Source organism: Puma concolor, chromosome C2 (genome assembly GCF_028749965.1).
Source record: "Puma concolor isolate L17-30 chromosome C2, mPumCon1.1.hap2, whole genome shotgun sequence".
In the NCBI taxonomy this organism is placed as follows: Eukaryota; Metazoa; Chordata; class Mammalia; order Carnivora; family Felidae; genus Puma; species Puma concolor.
In genome coordinates this window covers 4,451,310-4,474,829 of record NC_141675.1, presented here as the reverse complement: position 1 = coordinate 4,474,829, position 23,520 = coordinate 4,451,310, and the positions used below count along the sequence as shown (strand labels likewise).

The following is a 23,520-nucleotide window of genomic DNA, read 5'->3' as shown; positions in this document are numbered from 1 at the left end:
AAGAATAACTTTATTGCCCTAAAATCTCCTCTATACTTCACTTATATACCTCTGCCTTCCCCTGAATTCTTGGAAACCACTCACCATTTTGTTGGGTCTACAGTTTTACCATTTCTAGAATGTCATATAATTGGAATCATATAATTTGCAGTGCCTTCAATGGCTTCTGTCACTTAGTGTGCATCCGTGTCTTTTCATGGTATGATAGCTCATTTCTTTTTGTTGCAGAATAATATTCCGTTGCACGGAGGGTTCACCATTTATGTAGTCATGAATCTATTGAAGGACACCTCGTTGCCTCTAGTTTTTGGTGAGTATGGAGAATGCTGCTGTAAACGTTCGTGTGTCAGGTTTTGTGTCAATGTGAATTTTCAAACTGATTGTGTAAACGCCAAGGAGCATGCTTGCTGGATCGTATGGTAAAACCATATTTAGCTTTGTAGAACCTTCCAAACTGTCTTCCAGTGTGGCTGTCCTGTTTGCATTTGCAACATCAATGACTTAGAGTTCCTGTTGCTCCGTGCATGTGCTATTGCCGATTTTGTTTTATTCTTATTTTTTCTAATTTTAGCCATTCTAATCCTTGTGTGGTGGTATTATTTGAATATGCAATTTCCTGATGATAAATGACAATGAAAGTCTTTCCATGTCCTTACATGCCACCTGCATATCTTCTTCACTGCTGTATTTGTTCATGTATTGTACCCATTTAAGAATTTTATTTTACGTTCTCGTCAAAATTTAAGATCATTTATTATATTTTGAATTCAAGTTCTTTTTTTAGATATATGTTTTTCAAATATTTTCTCCTTGCCTAAGGCTTTTTTTTTTCATAATCTTAAAAATGTATTTCATGGAGAAACTTTTTGCTTTTATTTTCTTTTAATAAAGTCCACCTTAGGGGCACCTGGGTGGCTCGGTTAAGTGTCCGGCTTCGGCTCAGGTCATGATCTCGCAGTTTGTAGGTTCGAGCCCCACGTCGGGCTCTGTGCTGGCAGCTCGGAGCCTGGAGCCCTGGAGCCTGCTTTGGATTCTGTGTCTCCCCTTCTCTCTGTCCCTCCCATGCTCATGGTCTGTCTCTCTTTGTCTCTCAATAATAAACAAATGTTAGAAAAATTTTTAATAAAGTCCACCTTATCAATTTTTTTCTTTCTTGGGTCATGCTCATGCTTTTGGTAGTCTGTCTAAAAACTCATTGCCAAACGTAAGGTCAGCTTGATTTTCTTCTATATTTTCTTCTAAGTTTTATAGTTTTGCATTTAGCATTTACATCTAAGATCTATTTTGAGTTGATTTTTGTAGTCTCTGTCTCTCTCTCTCTGTCTCTGTCATATATATATATATATATATATATATATATATATATACACACACACACACACATATATATGACATATATATCATATATATATATGTCATATATATGTCATATATATATATATGTTTTGTTTTTTGCAGAGGAATGTCCAATTGTTCCAGCAACATTTATTAAGAAGGCTCTTCTTTCTCCATTGAATTGGCTTTGCTTCTTTATCAAAGATCAGTTGACTATATCTGTGTGGTCTATTTTCTGGAATCTCTGTTTTCTTCCATTGTTTGATGTGTCTGTTCTTTTGCCAGTATCATGCTGTTTTGATTTGTATTAAGTCTTGAAGTCAGGTAGCATTATCCTCCTCTGACTGTGTTCTTCAATATTGGCTATTCTGGGACTTTCGTCTTTTCCAATAAATGTTTGTATCAGTTGGTTGACATTCACAAAGTAGTTTGCCAGGATTTTGATTGGGATTGCATTGACCTTATAGATCAAATTGGTAAGAATTGACATCTTAATATTATTGAATCTTCCATACCACGATTATGGGTTATTTCTTCATTTATATGATTTTCTCATTGGTTTTTAATTGTATGCATACAGGTCCTATAGTTATTTGTTAGATTGATACTGGGTAGGGTTATCTTTGGTAAAACCCATGGAACTGTTTAAGTGGGTAAGTGCTTAAGCGGTAACGTGTGGGAAGAGGAGAAGCATTGTGTAATCCTGTGATTGAGTCTCCGCATTTTATTTAGTTTGAATCCCTAGGCTGTGGCCTTCACAAGTGATTCTCAGTTATCCCCACTTTCCTCCTTTAGGTGAAATAAAAAAGCTAGAAGTGGTTGATATTGGGTAATTTCCCTTTTCCTACATCAGCTAAGACTCTTGTAAAGTCCGATGGTTCCATTGGCGTGCTGGTCCTTTTTATGAAGGATGCTCTGGGCATATTTTTAAATGGTTACTTTTCCCCTCCCCCTGCCAGAAACACAAGAGTTTTTCCTCCCTTTTCTATATGAGAACCTGTAGGTAAAACCCAGGAGCATGCGGTTTGAGCATTTTGAACATGAACGTGTAGACTGTGGTTTCTGAGAGTTTCCACCTTTACGTTAGTCTGATCTCGGTCTCCAGCCACGTGTCAACACAGTTTTAGGGTTCTTACCAATTGATGAGTCCGCTGACTTCGGCATCCAGTCGGCTGATATTAGCTTTGGTTCTGTCTCTGTCCGTCTCTTCAGATTTGGGGGGGGGGGTGGTTTGCCCTGTGACCTCAGTTCTGCAATAATTACAAGAACAGTCACTGATACTGTTGGCTCAGCTTTTGAGCTTAAGAGGAGGAATGACGATTTCTAAACCCTTTACACGCGGTAGATAAAACCAGAAGAGTAGTTCTATTTTTAAGCAGGTATTAATGTCAAATTCGATTTGTTTAATGAAGATATTGTTATGTAGATTTTATATATATATCACATTATGTCAATTTTGATAAACATTTTTAATGAATTGGGCATTTCATGTAAGTTATGAAATTTGACGGCCTGAGGTTTTCATATCTGCTATTGCCTTCATTATGTCTGCAGCATCTGCGGTAATGTTCCTTCTTTTATTCCACATGCTGATAATTTCTATTTTTTATTTTTGTTTCCTTAAACACCGATTTGTCAGTATAATTAACCTTTTAAAGCATTTGGTTCTTTCTTTGTTCAGTTCAATCATTTTCTCCATCTTTTGCCTTAAGTCTTTGGTCATATTTGGATGGTCATTTGGAAGCCCTGATATGCTGATTATAGTCTCTCTGTCACCCCTACATCTTCTATTTACTATTATTTCTCCTTCTGGCTGTGGGTCACATTATCCAACTCTTCCTATGTGCAGTAGTTGTTGATCACACACTTGACATTGTCTATGCTACATTGTTCCGAGTCTCACCTTGTTCATTTCCGTTAAAGAATATTGAATTTTAGTCTGGAAGACAGTTTCCTTTCCTGGTGACCTACCTTGATCTTGTTGAGGCTTGGTTTTAGGTTATGGAGAGTAAGTCAAGAGTATTCCTTATCCTGATTCTTGGGCCAGAATCGCTCTTCCGTTAAAGAGTAAACTTTCCGGGATCTTAAGTAAATGCTCATTTAGAGCTCTCCCCTATACTGGGTCGTAACTTCAAAGTATATAGCCTTGTGTGCTTTGGGAATTTCTGCTTACCTCTCCTGCTTCTTTGCTAAGCTTCATAGAATCCTGCTCTGCACACATATAAATATTTGGTCAAAACCTCAAGACTATCCTTATCAGATTTATGAGGCTCTTTCACTGTATTTCCTCATTATCTTATATTCTGTCCCAGAAATTCTAGCCACCACTTCAGCCCCTATGTCTGGCCTCTGTTTTTTTTACACCAGCAAGATAGGAAATATGCCTTCAAACGGTTACATTACACATTTTATACATTTTACAATAGCTTATAGTCTGAGGGGGAACTGTATAATTCACAATGACCAGAACCAGAAGAAAAAATTAGTATTTAATTAAAAAAAATTTTTAATGTTTTTATTTATTTTTGAGAGAGAGACAGAGCAAATGGGAGAGGGGCAGAGAGAGAGAGGGAGACACAGAATCTGAAGTAGGCTCCAGGTCTGAGCTGTCAGCACAGAGCCGGATGCGGGGCTCAAACTCACAAGCCATGAGATCGTGACCTGAGCTGAAGTCTGAGGCTCAACCGACTGAGCCACCCAGGTGCCCCAATTGATATTTAATCTTTAAAGAAACCTTTTTAAAATAATTTAATCCTAATCTAACATCTTACATATAGTTTTATTGAAAATGATATCGATTTTACTATTACCATTTAGATATTTACTTTTATGTATGATGTGAACTGGGATATAATTTCATATTTTGCCGTATGAATAGTTACCTCTGTATCATGAATTCGGTATCCTTCTTTTATCCATTATTTTCCATCCTTTACATAGTCACTGTTCATCTAGGTGAGAAGGAGGCAGATTGAAGCTTTCCAAATAAAGATATTAAGAAAGGAAAACTTTGATCCCCAAAACACCAAATACCACTAATATATTACTCTTGCACCTTTAACAAGAAGGATAGCTAAAAATGAGTGGAAAATGAGAATGTTTATTTCCTGCAGTTTAATAAACTGGAGGCATGATCCAAAGAATGTCACACTTAGCATTTCATTTCCTCTGGGCTTTTAAAATGATGTTTAATTGCAGATGGTGACCTTCTGGATAAGACACTGTTTGCAAGTGTTAAATTTCAAGTAGGTGGTTTTCATGGTTTTTTCCATAATGTCTCTCTAGGGAGTAGTGTATAAAATCCAGGCAGAGATCTGTAAATCAAGGGGGAAAAAAAAAAACAACAAAAAACCAGATACTTCTGTGTTACCTGATTGCTCACCTACCTAGTCCCAAGGTTACAGCCAGATCTGAAATTCAAACTATTTCAGAATAAAATTTTTATTCTCAGTTAATGGTGTCTGATATTACTTTATTTTATATTTAGAGGTAATAGGAATACAGCACTTTGGTCTCCTAATAAATGTGAGGTTTTTGAATTGCTATTCATACAAGAATACCAATTTAAATACTTTATAACCTTAACAGAAATGAGCAGTTGGCCTAATATGACTCCTTGGGATTCTGCATTCAGCTCTCTTGCCTTGTCTCATGGAAGGATGGCTTATATATCTGTCCACAGTCTGTTGCATAAATGGTCGGCATGTGTCCAGAGCATGTTAGATTTTACCTACCAAGGGATCCTTTTCTGTGTTGGAAATTATGATAATGGCTGCAGGAAGGGTGATACGGAAGGGGCACTTATCCACTTTGTAATAGTCCGTGTCCACGCCTCTAGCACTTTCTCCGGAATATCGACAACCGTGTGTCACCTCTAGCTGTTCATTTCTGTCCACAGCCATTCTGAGCGTGTCACTTGATCACAAAAAGATTCGAGGGAGAGATAGATAAGAAGTATCTATCTGGAGATACCCAGAGAGGAGTCCTTTTCTTAAATATCATGGCTGCTTTTGGTCCTGCTGCAGATGCCCTTCTAGCAAGGATAGCGGAAATGCTAGGGGAAGGAGGTAAGGTTGCAGAAATGGGCCAGGAGCCTGCCGTGATAAGTTCTTTGACTGATTCTCCCCTGCTCACTAGCAGCCTGCCCGTAGCTACTCATGCCTGTATACAGCGGGCCCTACGTTCTCAAGGTTCTGCAGCAAGACCAGAGGAACCCACGAGGAGACTCTGACTTTCTCATTAGGAATTTCTGTTTTCGTAGGAGAGGCGAACCTGCAGGAATCTGTGACTGTATGTGCACCTTCAATTTGGTCCATCGTTTGTGATTGACTTTCGTGTGGCCCTCCGTGAAAAAGCCAAGGTTAAATTCACGGTGCCTACCGAGACCGCACGTGTTTTCATCTTTTCAGACCCTAGGCCTACGTAAGTGAACATTTTTATGGTTTTCAATAGTTACATGGAACTCTAGTTAAAAAGAGTTTATTGTACCACCTACACCTACAAAGCTTAATACAATAACCCTTGAGAGAAAGAGTGGATTTACCGGGGAGGTTGAAGACTCTGCCATTACAAAGGGGCTTGAGAAAATGAAACAAAAGCCAGAAACTGAATATCTGCCTGTTGCTAATAAGACTGTGCAATCCTACCAAGCTTTTGTCGATCGATCGATCTATCTATGTATCTATGTGTCTATGTATGTATGTATGTATGTATGTATGTATGTATGTATGTATCTATCTATCTATCTATCTATCTATCTATCTATCTAATCTACCAACAATCCATCCATCCCAGTGGCCTCTTACTGTATTCAAAGGCAAAGACAGTAAGTTCCTTGTTTTCCCAAGACATGATCAAGGTAAATGCACTCAATGAAACAATACCAATGCGGTACTTTGTAGCTAGTTAAAAACCACAGTGAAATGTATGGATATAGCCTTTTACCTGCCTGAGGTAAATGACATCTTGGGAAACAAATCATTTTCTTTAATTTGTTAAATTTTAATTCCATATCAATGTCAGGTTTGCAATGTAATGATTTGGCAATTCTATACATTATTCAGTGCTCATCCATGACAAGTGTGCTCTTAATCCCTATCACGTATTTCACCCACTTCTTTACTGAGCTCCCCTCTGGTAACCATCAGTTTGTTCTCCATAGTTAAGAGTCTTTTTTTTTTTTTTTTTTGGTTTATCTCTTTTTTTACTTCGTTTGTTCTGTTTCTTAAATTCCATATGAGTGAAATCATGGCGTTTGTCTTCTCTGGCTTATTTCGCTTATCATTGTACTCTGTAGATTTATGCATGTTGTTGCATATGGCAAGATTTCATTCTTTTTTATGGCTGAATAATATTCCAGTGTGTGTGTGTGTGTGTGTGTGTGTGTGTGTGTGTGTGTGTGAGTGATGGACACTTGGGTTGCCTCCATAATTTGGAGACACAATTTGTAAATAATGTTGCAAGAACCATAGGGGTACCTATATCTTTTTGAATTAGCATTTTTTGTTTTCTTTATGTAAATACCCAGTAGTGGAATTATTGGATTGTATAGCAATTCTATTTTTACTTTTTTTGAGGCACGTCCATACTGTTTTCCACAGTGGCTGTACCAATTTGCATTCCCACCAAGCATGCACAAGAGTTTCTTCTTCTCCACATCCTCACCAACATTTGTTGTTTCTTATGTTGTTGATTTTAGCAATTCTGATACATGTGAGGTGATATCTCATTGTGGTTTTGGTTTACATTTCTCTGATGATGAATGATGTTGAGCATCTTTTCACGTGTCTGTTGGCCATCTAGATTGTCTTCTTTGGAGGGGCACCTGGGTGGCTCAGTCGGTTGGGCACCCGACTTCGGCTCAGGTCAAGATCTCACGGTCTGTGGGTTGGAGCCCCACATCGGGCTCTGTGCTGAGAGCTCAGAGCCTGGAGCCTGCTTCACATTCTCTGTCTCCCTCTCTCTGCCCCTCCCCCGCTCATGCTCTGTCTCTCTCTCTCTCTCTCTCTCTCTCTGTCAAAAATAAATAAACATTAACAACATTTTTTTTTTAGATTGTCTTCTTTGGAGAAGTGTCTGTTCATGTCTTCTGCCCATTTTTTAATTGGATTATTTGTTTTTTGGATGTTGAGTTGTATGTGTTCCTTATGTATTTTTGGTACTAACCCTTTATCAGATATGTCATTTGCAAATATCTTTTCACATTCAGAAGGTTGTCTTTTAGTTTTGTTGATTGTTTCTTTTGCTATGCAGAAGCTTTTATTTTGATATAGTCCCAGCAGTTTGTTTTTGGTCTTGTTTGCTTTGTGTCAGGAGACATATTTAGAAAAATGTTGCTGTGGCCAGTGTCAGATATATAACTGCCTATGGTCTCTTTTAGAATTTTTATGGTTTTAGGTCTTACATTTAGGTCCTTAATACACTTTGAGTTTTTTTACTGCGTATGGTATAGGAAAGTGATTCAGTTGCATTCCTTTACATTCTTTAAGTTTCTTGATGAAATTAAACATTTGGGCATAAAACTAATAGACTGTAGAAATTAATTAATATTCTTTCTTCTCATCAGATAAAGGCGAAAAGTGGTCTGAGTTACTCTGGTTTAGTCCTTTCAATATAGAAACAGTAAAGATCACAGATACAGAATACTGTATTGATCCCAAAAACTTAAAATTCTTATAAAGCTCATTATTAGCAAAACAAAAACAAAAACAATAAACATGCCATTTTAAGCATCTAGCAAGATGATATAAGACATGGTAATAGTTTTCTGAACATGTGAAAAAATCTGTTAAATTTCCGTGAAAATAACATGGCAGCAAGCATTTGGGAAAAATATATAATTGAAATGTCTGAACTATAAATACGGTGAAAATGCAGATTTGGGGATAACAGCTTTACTGAAATGTAATTCATGCACCATACAATTCACGCATTTAAAGTATACAATTCAGTGGTTTTTAGTATATTTATGGATATGTATAATCATCACTACAGTCAATTGTAATGCACTTTTATCTCATCAAAAAGAAACTCCAAACACTTTACCTATCATCTCTCACTCCCACTTTCTCTCCCTGCCCCAGTCCTACAAAAGCACTAATCTGCTTTTAGTCTCTATACTTTTCTCTATTCTGGACATTTCGTATGAATGGAATCCTATGATACATGGTCTTTTGTGACTGGCTTCTTTCACGTAGCATAAAGTTTTCATGGTTCATTCACGTTGTGACATATCAGGACTTCAGTCCTTTTTGTGGATGAATAATATTCTGTTGCATGGATGTACCAAATTTGCTTGTCCATCCTTCATTTGATAGACATTTGGGTTGTTTCCACCTTTTAGCTGTTATGAATAATGCTGCTGTGAACATTTACGCGCAGGTTTTCACGTTTTCATAGGTCTCAATTCTAGGAGTATAATTACTGGGTCAAATGATAATTCTGTTTAACTTTGTGAAGAACTTACAGACTATTTTCCACAGTGTGTGCATGATTTTGCATTCCTACTGCAATGAGTGTTAGGATTTGTCCTAATGTATAATGTGAGGGATCAGTTCTACTTTGTTTTTCAGTAGTGCTATTCAGTTATCCTAACAATACTTATAAAAGGTCCATCATGTCAGGCTATGAGGGTTCTAGTTCCTGTGCATCCTCATCAACACTTGCTATTGCCTAACTCTTTGATTATAGCCATCCTAGTGGGTGTGAAGTGTTGCCTTATTCTGGTTTTGTTTCTCTGATGACAAATGATGTTGAGTATCTTTTCATGGGCTATTCACCATTTGTGTATCTTCTTCAGAAAAATACCTACTTAAAACCTAGGCCCAATTGTGTGATTGGGTTGTCTTTTGTTGAGTTTTGAAAGTTCTTTATATATTTTAGAGAAAAGTCCTTTACCAGATATATGATTTTCACATACTTTCTTCCATTCTGTCTTCTCAGAGTTTTATATTTTGAGCTCTTACGTTTTGGTATTTGCTTCATGTATAGTTAATTTTTGTATACGATGTGAGTTGAGGATTCAACTTCATTCATTTTTGTGTGACATCTAATCATCCCAGAACCATTGTTGAAAACACTATTCTTTCTTCATTGAATTTTCCTGACACCCTTGTCAAAAATAAGTTGACTATAGATGCATGGGTTTCTGTCCTAGAGTCTATACTATTTCAAATCGAAATAGATTCACATTGGAATTCTGATAGTTCTTTAAAAATCAAATAATCTTATTGTTTCTTAAACTACTCCAAAATATAGTAATAGAAGGAATACTTGCAAACTTATTTTATAAATTGAAGATACAACTAATTAAATTATGTACCAATATAGTTAACTACAATGCAATCTAATTCTTGAATTTCCATGCAGAAGTCTTAAATAAAATGTTAGAGGCTTAATTTAACAACACCTTAAAAATAATGCATGAACTCAGTGGAGTTTATTCCAGAAATGGAGAGTTGTTTTTAATAGTTAGCCATACACTAATAGTACTAGGAGAAAAATTATATAATCAACTCCAAAAATGCAGCAAATTATTTACAACCCAGCATGCATTTACGTCAAGCACACGCACACAAAATAGGAATAATGAATACTTATTAACATAATCATACATTTATGATTATATATGATATAAATATACTTCCTCTTTATCTGAAAACTAAATGTTTTGCTGCTAACTGGGAAGATGTGTTATATGCATAAAAATCGGAGGGCAAAGAATGAAAGTATTTCCATTTGCAGATAATATGATTGTGTACATGGAAAATCTTAAAGAATTCATTTAAAAAACTAAAAAAAATAAGAGAATTTGAGGTGCCCGGGTGGCTCAGTTGGTTAAGTGTCCGACTTCGGCTCAGGTCATGATCTCGTGGCTTGTGAGTTCGAGCCCAGCGCTGGGCTCTGTGCCGACAGGTCGGAGCCTGGAGCCTGCTTCAGATTCTGTGTCTCCCTCTCTCTCTCTGCCCCTCCCCCACTTGTGCTCTGTCTCTCTCTCAACAATAAATAAACATTTAAAAAAATAAAATAACACATTTTTAAATTCACGTACAACAAATTGCCATAATATATATATAAAAGCAAACAAAAATCACATAGAAGATAAAATGGAATAGAAGAGGCAAGTTATACTAGGAAAATTGCCAAAGTGTAAAGTTAATAAGAAATTTACATGGAAAAACCTAAGGAAAACTGTAAAATACTTCTGAATAGCATAAAATTAAACTTGAGTATATGGAAAAGAAAGCATACTCTAAAATAAAAAGATTCAGTACTATCACATGTCAGTTCTTTATATTTGAATTTAGATGTATAATACAACACCAAAAAAAAAAAATCATCAAACTTTTCTTTCCTGAAGCTAGGTAGCTTGACTTGAAAGTTCATTTGAAAGAAAAAGTCAGCATGAAAAACCAGAAAAAGCCTGCAAAAGAAAAATGGTAAGGGGAATGAGGTATTATCCTATCATATATTAAAATATTTTTTTAAATTTCTGTATGTAAACTAAACACCGGCCCATGAATGGAATACAATGGATAGACCAGAAGAGCCAAACATAGATCTTGTGTCATAGAGAAATTTTGTACCAATTAAAAGTGATATTCTCAGTCTGGGGGTGAAATGATGGACTTTTTATAAGTGTTGTTAGGATAACTGGTTAACAATATGGAAAAGCAAAGCGGAACTGGTTCCTCGCATCACGCATACATCAGGACAAACTGTAATTTAATCAGAAGTTTAAATGTTGAAAAAAATAAATTATGCAAAGTACTAGACATACATCTCAGTAAATTCCTATATAACTTTGTTAATAATGACACAAAATTCAGAAGCATTAGGTGAAAAGATTGATAAAATCTCATTAGATAAACCTTCAAATTTTGCGTACCAGCAAATTAAAAAGCCAATTAAAAAGAGAAATAACAAACTGAGAAAAATATTTGTGACTGTTAAAAAAAAATATTTATGACGCTTGTTGAAGTTGGGAAGGCAGACTTTATTCAAAGGGGTTGGCACAGTAGTAGGGTAGGTACCATTGCAATGGGGTCTTGCAGTGGGGGACAGAGATTAAACTCAACTTTGAATACAGCACTGGGAAGTGAGGATATATAGCCAAGGAGAAAGGTGGAGGTGAGTGGATAGAAAGTTACTAAAAGGGAACATTGAACATTACTAAAAGGTAAGAAGATTCTGGTTCCACCGACCTAATAGGATTCTTGCTGAAGGCAATATCAGCATCAGACATCACCGGGGGGATGGTGGAGATTGAGGAATTCTATTAGAACCCTATCAGATATCAAGGGTACGATATGAAGGGTGAGGATTCTGGTTAAACTGACTTACCAAGATTCTTGCTAAAATTGGACAATGCAGAGAGGAACACAGAAGTGGGCCTAATGAAAAGTTCAGGGGGATCAGGAGAATTTGGTCAAAGAGAGCCTCCTTGCCATTATATTGCAGAAGAACTGTTGCTACTTTTAACGTAAAAATGTTAAAGTAGGTAGCAAAGCAGTTTAAAAGTAGAGCTTCATGAAGTAAAGATGAAAATATTTATGACCTTGTAGAAAGATGGGCTGGAGTCATGAAAAGACAATCCATACACACAAGGAACCACGCACTCTGAACTATATGAAAAGATGTTCAATCTTTCAATAAATAGAAATAGTATCTGTTTTGAGATACTATTTCTTACGTATCAGGTTAGAAAAGTCCAAAAATTTGACAACACACTCTCTTGGGGAGACAAAGGAAAAATGCACACTTTCATGGATTGCTAGTGAGAAAGCAAGACGGTATAATGATTGTGCAGGATATTTGACCGTATCTAGCAAAACTGCATATGCATTTACCCTATGACAAATCAAATATCATTTTCAGGGGTCTAAGCTAGATGTACATTCGGAAAAAAAATGCAGAAAGTTTCGTGCACAAGGCTATTCTTTATATCATTGGTTTTAATATAGTAACAGGGGAGACACAACTTAAGTCTCAGTCGTTGGAGAACCAGTTGAATGACTGGTATACAGTGTAATACTAAGAATGTATTCAATGGAATGAAGAGAGACTCTTGAGACTGCAGGAAAGCAAAATTTGCCACCCCCAAATCTATCTCTTTGGCATAATAATTATTTTAGGCTGATTGTATTTAAGAAATCACAAACACAAGAGAGGTTCTGGAAAGGAGAACTTGTTCTTTCGTAAGAGGCATTCCCATTTATAAGGGAAATCTCTATTTGTAAGGGTGTCTCTCTCAGTACCAGGAAAAGGGAGATGACTGTAAATCTGTAGAAACTGTTATCAGTGGAAAAGGCATGGACTTCACTCTACACAACAACTTGACACTTGTTTGCTGTACTCTTCCTGGTACCTCCCATCGTGGGCCTCTCTGCCCTCAACATCTTTTGTCTTTAGCTAAAGCTGGTATGTAAGGTGATGACTTTGGCCATTTTGGGGAGTTACTCTGTTTTCCTGGGTCTTTTCCATGTACACAGGAGGAATGCATGTTATTAAGCTTCTGTTTGATTTTCTCCTGTGATTCTATCTCATGTCCATTTGATGTTTAGACCAGCCCGAAGAATCTTAAAGGATAGATAAAAATTTTCCTCCCCGACAGCACCCACCCAGGACTTCAGAATGAGTATCAAGATTATTTCAAAGTGAAAGTATTTGAGACAAAGAAGATGCAGAAAGAAATCTTACATGAGCTTTCTTTATCTGAGAAAAGCAGGGCCTCCAAAGAGCTGCCCTTGACCTCCCTCTGAGGGAGTTTCCTGGGAATTCTGCCATGGAGATAGAGTGTCCATTTCCATTAGCATCAAGAAACCCAGTAGAACCTTCCATACCTTCCACTGAAACCTTAAACCAACGTCTTTCCCATTTGTTAAGTTTGGTATACGAGGACTCTTAGGTCTACCCTTAAAGCAACATTGTCTTGAGGCGCCTGGGTGGTTCTGTCAGTTAAGCGTCCAACTTCGGCTCAGGTCGTGATCTCCCGGTTCGTGAGTTTGAACCCCATGTGGGGCTCTGTGCTGACAGCTCAGAGCCTGGAGCCCACTTCAGATTCTGTGACTCTCTCTGTCTATGCTCCTCCCCTGCAAATGCTCTTTCTCTCTCAAAAATAAACATTAAAAAAGAAAAAAAGGCAACATTGCCTTTTCTCCTCTCAATCTGTCTATCCATCAGTTAACTTGTAGGCTCCAAACCACTGAGACCAAGTTGGGAGAAGAAAAGTTTTCCTCTTTTTCTCTGTATGACGTGCTGGGAATTCTATGATATAATGCGATAACATAAAGATGGAGAAAAATCTGTACTTTGCTATTGCTATTCCAAGAAAAAGAATGTAAGTCTGCATTCGCATTTTCCTATATAAAATGGAAAAAGATAAAGCCTAAAGCTGAAAAGATGTGAAGGCTTTCTATGGGGGAGAAAATGGGCTGAATGGGACAGGGAAAGAAGCAAAATTTCTTTGCATATAAGTCACTGTACCGTTAAAATGTTGGCATAACCATAAGCACAATGAAAAAAATCAATCTTTAGCGTATTAAGGGTACTCTACCTCTAGGAAACCAAATAGTTAACGAGAGTAAGTTCTCTTTCTAGAGGTATCAGGGAGGAACATTTTTCCTAAACCCCCTTGGTATCCCTGGCTGAGTCTGAAAATTACACTGACAGGGACAGGTTAACAGGAGAAAAGCACACACATCTCTTTAGCTTAAGTTTTATGTGACAGGAGCCCTCCTAAGGAAATAAAGATCCGAAGAAACAGGTAGGTCGGAGTATTTTTACGCTACGTTTGGTAAGAGGGGACAGTCCTGTAGAAATACAATAGGTTATAGGAAATTAAGTGTAGGAAACTGAGCTGAGGAAAACTTCAGCAATGCCTGTTTGTTGTGATTTTTCTGGGCGTCCTTTTTTCTTTAGACGTAAGGGTGCTCCTTTTCTCTGGGCATAGAGAGGGTACCTCTTACCCGAGGATTCTCTGACCTGTTTTAGGAGAGAATGGTGGGTGAAGGGTCGGAGTACTTCAGAAGTTTCTACAGAAAGTACCACAGAAGTTTCTACTTCTGCCTTTTTCTTTTTTTCTTTTCTAATAAACGTTTATTTATTTTGAGAGAGAGACAGTGAGCATGCGCACGCTTGAGCAGGGGAGAGGCAGAGAGAGTTGGGGGGTGGGGGGCGGAGAGAGAGAATCCCAAGCAGGCTCCTCACTGTCAGTACAGAGCCCGACGCGGGGCTCCAACTCACAGACTGAAATCATGACCTGAACCAAAATCAAGAGTCAGATGCTTAACCGGCTGAGCCACCCAAGTGCCCCTCTGCCATTTTTCTTAAACGCGAATTATGTCCAGGTGCCATATTCAATGCACCAAGGTGCCATATTTTGGAGTTGTCAGATGTGATCCAGCTCCTAAATGAAGAGAGTCACTTCGGTGATACTCTGTCAATGATAGAGTAGCCACATTAGCAATCTATAAGGCATAAGGGGTCCTAGCAAAAAGACTGCTAAAAACCTCCTAATGAAAACACATAATACCATCAATAAAGCAGTTTTTTTAACGGTTAAATATAATTCTAGTGAAAATTCTAACGAAGCCCCAGTTTACATGTAAGGTGCATGTGATACCACCACGATGCAATCTGCAAAATCCTGACTGTGGTAGGTTCTGTAGGACATCAAGCTGTTTTCTTCAGTGAATACATTGAAAGAAGAAAAGGGGGGGAAAGATGGAAGAGGAAACTGTAGATTTAAGAAGACATTAGAAACATATCAAGCAATCAAAGTGCATGTCCTGATTCAGGCAAGCAAACTGTTATTAATTAGTCAATTAAACAAGCATGGAAACTTAAACATGGGCTGGATATTTGATTATATTGAGAACTTTCTGTGCGATACGATTTGAGAACTGAGACATGAAAGACAAAACTGATTTGCTGTTACTCAAGATAAGGATAGCACGCGGGGTATGGAATCAGGAGTTGGGGGCCTGTGTTCCACTGCAACAGGTTTTAGACTCACTCTCTACCTCGTCTTAAATAACGGGCTTTCTGTTTTAGTCTCTATTTCCGATTCTGCATGTATCTTTACATATGATTGTTGTTAAATCGACTGTATTATTGTAACAGTCCTTTGCAAGGTGAATTTCTTTCTTTCTTTCTTTCTTTCTTTCTTTCTTTCTTTCTTTCTTTCTTTCTTTCTCTCTCTCTCTCTCTCTCTCTCTCTCTCTCTCTCTCTCTCTTTCTTTCTTTCTTTTTCTTTCAAGTTTATTTACTTTGAGAGGGGGTGGGGAGAGAGAATCCGAAGCAGGCTCCCTGCTGTCAGCACAGAGCCCAACCCAATTTGGGGCATGATCTCACAAACTGTGCAAGACCGTGACCTGAGCCGAAACCAAGTGCCCAGCACTTAACTGACTGAGCCACCTAGGCATCCCACAGGGGACTGTCTCAAAAGTAACAAAACCCTTTCACTTAGGAAAAGGCGGCACCTTTCTTTCTCTGACTCTGTCCCCCAGGTTAAGTTGTTTGCATTGTCTTTTGCCTCCTCTTACAACTTGCTGTGGAAATCTAGATCAGCATCTTTATAGAGGAGAAAAATAAGTGAGAAAACACTCTCTTTCGGGGCACCATTTTAACTAAAATAAATACAGTATGGGTTGTTTTCAAATACTGTAGCAAGGGGTTAAGGGAGGATTCGCCGTGAACCAGAACTGAGAATAACAGGGGAGATGAGCTTAATGATGTTAATGTATTCTCCCTGTCTGCTTGGGTTTCTATAAATAACACACACAGGCACAAGGCACAAGGCACATCCTTCATGATTAGCTTCTCCCTCTTGACTTCGTTCATCAATTGGTGCCATCAGGCTCTTTTGAAAGTCATTGCTCCTGATTAAGAGAGATGAGCTAGCTCTCTCTCAGGGGCTCACAGAGCTGGAACAAGGTGGGAGGGGCTGACTTTGCCAAGTTCCTGAGTGTCTGCAGAGCAGGTGGGGTGTCCCTTATGAGACAGAGGCCCAGAGTCCCCAATGCATAATGGAGTCACAGCTGTCATTTGAGGCCTGGAATGGGGCTTCTGGAAAAGGAAGTTAGTCATCCTGAAGCCGCGCTGCTCTCTGGTCCCCTGGGGGTGTGTGTGTGTGTGCGCATGTGAGTGCACGCACTTGCCCGTGCACAGACTCTGTGTATGAGTAAGTGACACTTGCTCACGTTCCTACGTCAGTTGACAATCTGCTACCCCGGGATGCTGCTTAGCTTCCCACGTGCCTCCGGTGCGTGTGCAAACGTGCGTTCAAAAGCAGCCAGGGCCGTGCCAAGGGAGGCTGAGGGCTAGCGCTTAAAAGTCTCCAATCAGAGTAGGGAGATGAAGAAGGAGAAAGTCTGGTACCTGAAGTTGAGATTCGTGGGCTGTGTTATCCAGGTCAGGTATGCTTCAACTGAATTGGGACTCGTCTTTGAAACGGGCCGAGAACCATGCTATTCCCCACTGTGTTCCAAATTCAGGTGGAACCAACAATTCCAAGAAATAACAGCGCGGAAAATGAAATGAGAGGATGGGCAGCAATGTGTTACAAAAGAGAGGGCCCACCCTTCCTGCTTTGCGGTGGTTCAGGGGGAAATTTAATCGTGCTTCGTCTGGCATAGTAGCAAGGTAATATTTTTATACTAGAAGCCTTGCTTGGAGCATAACTTCCACTAGAAAACATCTGCTCTTTGACATAATTTCAATTCAGTGATACTTAACGTTTTAATTTTTCTAAGTTTATTTGTTTTGTGAGAGAGAGAGAGAGAGCGCGCGCAAGCACAAGCAGGGGAGGGGCAGAGAGAGAGGGAGAGAGAGAGAGGATCCCAAGCAGGCTCTGAGTTGAAGTCGGGGGCTCGAACTCACAAACCGTGAGATCGTGACCTGGGCCAAAATCAAGAGTTGGGCACTTTAAGTGACTGAATCACACAGGCGCTCCTCCTTATAGAATTTTTTGAAAGCTGTGTCTGGTCTGCATCCCACCTTCTATGGCAGGCATGGTCTCTGCATATGGAATTGAATTATTAATAAGAATTTCACACTTCTAATGAGCACCCAGTGTCTCCTTTGGGTCAGTACATTTTTATCGTTTTTAAAAGAACATTAATCACATTTGCCAAATTACTGTGTGGTTTGATATGCCGCTTAAGCCTTTGGAAGTAATATTTGGAACTAATATTTGCAATTAATTTTAGACTTACAGAGAAGCTGCGGGAAATCGTGTTCCCATATAGCTTTCACACAGCTTCCCCTCATGTTAACATCTTGCATACCTAGAGTACACTGATCAAAATCAGAAAATTACCTTTCAGACAATACTATTAACTAACTGACACGGCTTTTTCAAACCAACAAAACTGGAAATGATAAAAAAAAAAAAAAAAGTATCTCAAATTTTTAAAAAATGATGTAAATAGCAATAGATTGGTCCTAGCAGGTAAAATATAGTAAACCAGAAGGGAGACCATAAGAAATCATGCACACCCTATCATGGAAAAAGCAAGAGGTAAAAATACAGATAAGAGGGTAAGAGGTAAGCATTCCACGAGTGCATCTAAAAGACATTGCATTGGGGCCCCAAATATAGATGGAAAAGAGAAAAGGCAACATTTGCAGAAAGAGTAGCTGAGAATTTTCCAAATGTGTTGAAAGACAACAAAGCCTAAATATAATAAAAAGAAAATCCGTACCTCGTTAAATGTTATTGAATTGGCAAAACAAAACAACACAAAGACAGAATATGTTGACGACAGCCAGAGAAATAACCCCACCTTGAGGACTGGCTGAATGACTTCTCAATAGTGACTACATAAATTGGAAAACAAAAGAAGGCTCTCTTCAAAATGCCGAAACAAAGTAAGCAAAACCTGAAATCCTATGCAGAGAAAATAAACTGCATGAATGGAAGTCAGATGTGAACATTTACAGTAAATGGATTAAAAGGATTTGTCACTCGCAGATTCTCAGGAAATGAAATCCTAAAGGGTGCATCTCAAGCGGAAGAAAATGAATGCAGACTGGGAAAATGAAAATGAACAAAAATATAAACAATAATTTTTTTAGACTTTAGACAAATGTCTATTTATGTCTTCTGCCCATTTCTTTTTTTTTTCTTTTTTTTCTTTTTCAACGTTTTTTATTTATTTTTTTGGGACAGAGAGAGACAGGGCATGAACGGGGGAGGGGCAGAGAGAGAGGGAGACACAGAATCGGAAACAGGCTCCAGGCCCTGAGCCATCAGCCCAGAGCCTGATGCGGGGCTCGAACTCACGGACCGCAAGATCGTGACCTGGCTGAAGTCGGACGCTTAACCGACTGCGCCACCCAGGCGCCCCTTCTGCCCATTTCTTAACTGGGTTATTTTTCGGGTTCGGGTTTTCTAAGTTCGGTATAAATTTTGGGTATTAACCCTTTATTGGATATGTCATTTGCAAATATCTTCTCCCATTCTGTAGGTTGCCTTTTAATTTTGATTACTTCCTTTGCTGTGCAGAAGCTTTTTATTTTGATGCAATCCAGATAGTTCATTTTTGCTTTTGTTTTCCTTGCCTCCAGAGACGTGTTGAGTAAGAAGTTGCTGCGGCCGGGTTCAAAGAGGTTTTTGCCTGCTTTCTCCTTTAGGGTTATGATGCCTTCCTGTCTTACATTTAGGTCTTTCACCCATTTTGAGTTTATTTTTGTGTACGGTGTAAGAAAGGGTTCCAGGTTCATTTCTCTGCGTGTCGCTGTCCAGTTTTCCCAGCACCGTTTGCTGAAGAGACTGTCTTTATTCCATTGGATATTCTTTCCTGCTTTGTCAAAGATGAGTTGACCATACGTTTGTGGGTCCATTTCCGGGTTCTCTATTCTGTTCCATTGATCTGAGTGTCTGTTTTTGTGCCAGCACCATACCACGTGTTGTATGTAAGTGATGAATCACTAAATTCTACGCCTGAAACTCATATAACACTGCATGTTAACCAGAACTTAAATAAACTCTTGGAAATAAAAATAGTAATACTAATGTCTAGTGGGGATCGCAAATCAAAAAGTACAATAGACTTACCTTCCAGAAAAAAATGACATATGGGTTGAGAGGTGAGAAATGGTATTTACCTTGTAATATCTGGCAGGATGATAACTGTTTCGATTCTCTTCTGAGATGGGACTCCCCATTCCACTCCACAAGAAAACCAATCCCGGGTTCATGAAAGAGTTGTATCTGGAAGGCTTTTGTAAAAGAATCCAGAGGAAAGTCTTTGTGGCATTGAGATATAGTAGGATTTTTTTTAAAACAAGACACTGAAAGCTGTAATCATGAATGAAATATGATAAATTTAACTTTAGAACATCTGAGACTTATTATTCCCAAGATACAAGGAAAAGGCAAGCCACGGAGTGGGTGAAGCCACTTCCCACACAGATAGCTGAGGAAGGACAAGTATCTAGAATACTTAGAGAACTTCTAGAGACCAGTGAGGACAAGGCAGGCCACAAAAGTAAGTAAGTAAGTAAGTAAGTAAGTAAGTAAGTAAGTAAATAAATAAATAAATGTCAAAATCTTCAAGAGCCATTTGCATTAAGAAGAAACCTAAATGCCAAGACACAAATATATAAGAGATGCCCAATCTTATTTGTAGTCAGGAAGAAATCACAATGAAATTCACAAGTAAATTCATATACCTCTACTTTGGAGATTTGTTTGGCAGTGTTTACATATGTGTGCTCTATTAGGCAACAAGTCTACTGTTGGATATATACCTCACATATATACACTAGATGTTCATCAGAATACATGCACAAAATGTCTGTAGCAGTCCCGTTTGAAATAGACAAAATATCCATCAATAGGAACAGGGATCAATGAATTGTGATATATTTGTGAGATGAAATTTTGTACAACAATGAAAATAAATTAATGTTTTTTTTTTCCCAGTGACACAAATGCATCTTATGTTCATAATGTTGGCCAAGGAAACAAAAAATTCTATGAAAGAAATATACGCAGAGGGTTCCATTTATGTAAATTTCCAAAGCAAACAAAACAGAAACGTGTTGTTTATGGATATAAACACCGGCAGTAAAAATATTTTCCAAAGGCCAGAAAGTAATTGGCATAAGTTCACAATTATGATTATCTCTTGGGGGATAGCGAGCAAGTTTAAGGCAGAGGTAGAGTACTTTTGACACCAATAATGCCTTTCTAGACTTGGGTAGTAGTTACATGAAATTTTGCTTTGCCATCATTTTTTCAACTTACATACTCATTGTCTACAATTTTCAGTCTCTTTTCCCTTTTTCAAAAAATGAGATAAAGTATTTTAACAGTCTGAAATTAGATATAATATGATTCATAAATATTTGGGCCACACCCCAAGGAAGAAGATTCAGAGAGGAACAGGGTTGGCTATGTGTGAAATGTAGAAGTTTTGCCGAGAAAAACATAGATACAATTATATGAAATGTATTTTATGCTTTGTGAATAAATGAGTCAAGCATAAAAAATAAGTGAATTTTACTTTACCCAAAGTCATTCACAATTTTTTTTTCCATAATGGAAATTTCATTGTCTAGTGGAGGGAATAACAGCACTGATTTTAAATCTTGAGAGCGGAGGGACTTAAAGCTCTCTACAGACTCTGTAGGAGTGAGTATGCAAGCAAGTTACTTAACTTACTGGAGCCAGTTTTTTTATTTCTGAAATTCAGATAACATAATTTATCTCAAGTGCAAGTTTTGCAGATTAAGAAAGTTCACATTTAAAGTGGTGGCTTTCGTTGACATCTAATAATGATAACTATAACAGTGTGATAATATTTCTATTTCTAGTTGGTGGCAGATACGATAAAGAGCTGTCAGTCTTAGAAAAACTCTCCAAAGAAATCCTCACGGAAATGGAAATAATGGGGTAGGGGCGCCTACATTGCCGCATTGTAAGGAGAGTTCAATGAGATCCAGGCTAGATGATACTTCAAAGTGATGCAACCAAACCCCAAATCTGGGCTGGTGTGCCCAATGCACAGCGAGCCAATCTTTGAGTCACCAGGTTTGAAGCAGGGAAGGCTTTTACAATCAGAAGGGCAGCCCAATAGAAAGAAGGGGATTGGCCCCCAAATCTGCCTTGCCCTGCTGAGCCTCAGAACAGTGTGTATATGATTAGCACAGTATGTGGGGGTTAGGGCAGGAACTGGATGAGTCTGGAAGCTTCCAGGGGGTCTTGCTACGTCTCGAGGTGATGCAACGTCCTTCGCCTCATGGAGCCGTCGGGGTCCTGCTTCCTTACATGTTAACTTCATGTCTGATACTGGTTCTGTGAAACAGACATATCAACAAGCATCCCACCCCTGGTCCCTGTAATTAAGTTCAGAAAAAAGCACAAAGGACAAGGTTGATCCCTTCTTGCGAGGCAGTGGAGGAATGTGCCTGGTAAAGTTTAAGTGAATAACAAAACACGTCCCCGGGCACATTGAGAAGAAGACTCTCATAAGGAACCTGCAAAAGTGTCAACAGTGAAGAGAAATCGGAAGTTAAAACAGAGAATCTTGGGGCCGGAAAGTGCTGGGCGGTGAGGCAACAGTTGCAGGAAAGAACGTGACCTCTGCCTGAGACGCCCACCAGCTCACAGTTGCCCTGCCAGGAGGGAGCGGGGTAAAACAATACCCTGGTTTCATTTTCCTCTCCCCTTTCACTGTCCGACTTATTCTGAAGTCAACAGCGAGGGGAGTCTGTAGGAGCACAGATTGGGGGTAAATGGAGAGTGACTGGCAAGCTCACCAGTACGGCAGGGTCTTGTCTGTTCAGGGCTTGCCGTGTCATAAACACTCAAAAACAAAACAAAACAAAAGCCCAGTATCTACTATTCTCTGATGACATCTGCCCTTTCCACTGTCATTGCGTATCGTCGTGCAGAAGGAAAAAGACTGGTAAATTATGATCCTATGACGCTTTTCCCTTCCCCCGGTCTGTCTGGAGAATTTCCACTTTATTGCAGACTGTGTTGAAGTAATAACTTCTCTGCGAACTCTTTTGTTGTCATCGAGGCAGGATGAGGAGTACGTCTTCTACGGTTCCCTAGCACGCATCGAGTGGAACCCCTGGGCACAATGCGTGGTGATTACATTTTCAGTATATGCCTCCCCTGCGAATCCGTGACTCCTGAAGGTCAGGCGGGTCATCATCACTTTTTAGGGTAGAGAAAACCCCCTCGTCTGTCCAAGTGCCAGCACTCCGGAGGGCGGTAGACCTCTTCAACCACTAGCAGAGGCCCAGGACAGCGATTACGATGTCAGCGGTAGGCAAGGTGGGGGACGCTTAGGGCAGGGTAGAGAAGGGTCACTGTCACTACCCACAGTGAGAAATACCAGCACTTTGTGTGCATGGCACGTGAGGGAGTGGGAAATGGCAATGAATATACACTTTGGAAAACCTCTTCCTGTGTGATTGAAGTCTGTATCTCTAAGGGACAGTGTGGTCCATTTTCCACGTTGGAATGGTTGCCATAGTGATTAATGCACTATCGTTGTTCTTTATGGAATGAAGTCCCTGCTCTATGTAATTTCTTGGTACATCCTCCGTACTGGTGGTTTTTCCAAATGTAGAAAGGTATCTTGTTTTAAGTTTTTGGTACATCCCTGCTTCTTTCTCTTGTTCTGCAACACACAGTGTTTTTAACCCTTTAATTTAAACTTACAAAATTGACATGAATTTTCCCTTTACTATCAAACTTCAGAGCTGGAAATAATTCAGTCATGACCCTCTCGTTACTGAAATTGTGGCTGCTTCTATGCAGCTGTTTTTAAAGGACTTAGAGAAAGAAACACACTGAAAATGATGCTAGCCGTACAAAGATACAATTTATTAAAAAGAGAAAGTGCATCTTCCTTTTTTATAAATCTATGTATTTATTTTCATACATATAAAGTCTGTAAATGTACTCAAAATACATGCTAACATGTAAATGGTGGTTACTTTTATCCAGTTCCTATCATTTACCTTTTTTCTTTTACTTAACATATGTTTTGTAAGAAGAAAAAAATGCAATACAATTTCGCTGTTAACTGGTGATTGGCTTCTAATGTCTGTTATAGCATTTCTGGATATCTGAAGAGAGGGGTGCCTGGATGGCTCAGTCTGTTGAGTGTCCAGCTCTGGATTTCAGCTCAGGTAATGATCCCAGAGTCATGGGATCAAGCC

At 38.8% G+C, this 23,520-nt stretch overlaps 1 long non-coding RNA gene across 1 annotated transcript in view; it reads left to right on the top strand.

Moving 5' to 3' along the window:
* Positions 1–225: 225 nt before the first annotated feature.
* The window catches only part of LOC147577051 (uncharacterized), a 97,035-nt gene continuing 73,740 nt past the window's right edge, over positions 226–23,520 (top strand). Inside the window, exons 1-2 of the long non-coding RNA XR_015255735.1 lie at positions 226–310; positions 5,597–5,757. This is a non-coding gene — a long non-coding RNA (uncharacterized LOC147577051). The remainder of the gene's footprint in view (positions 311–5,596; positions 5,758–23,520) is intronic.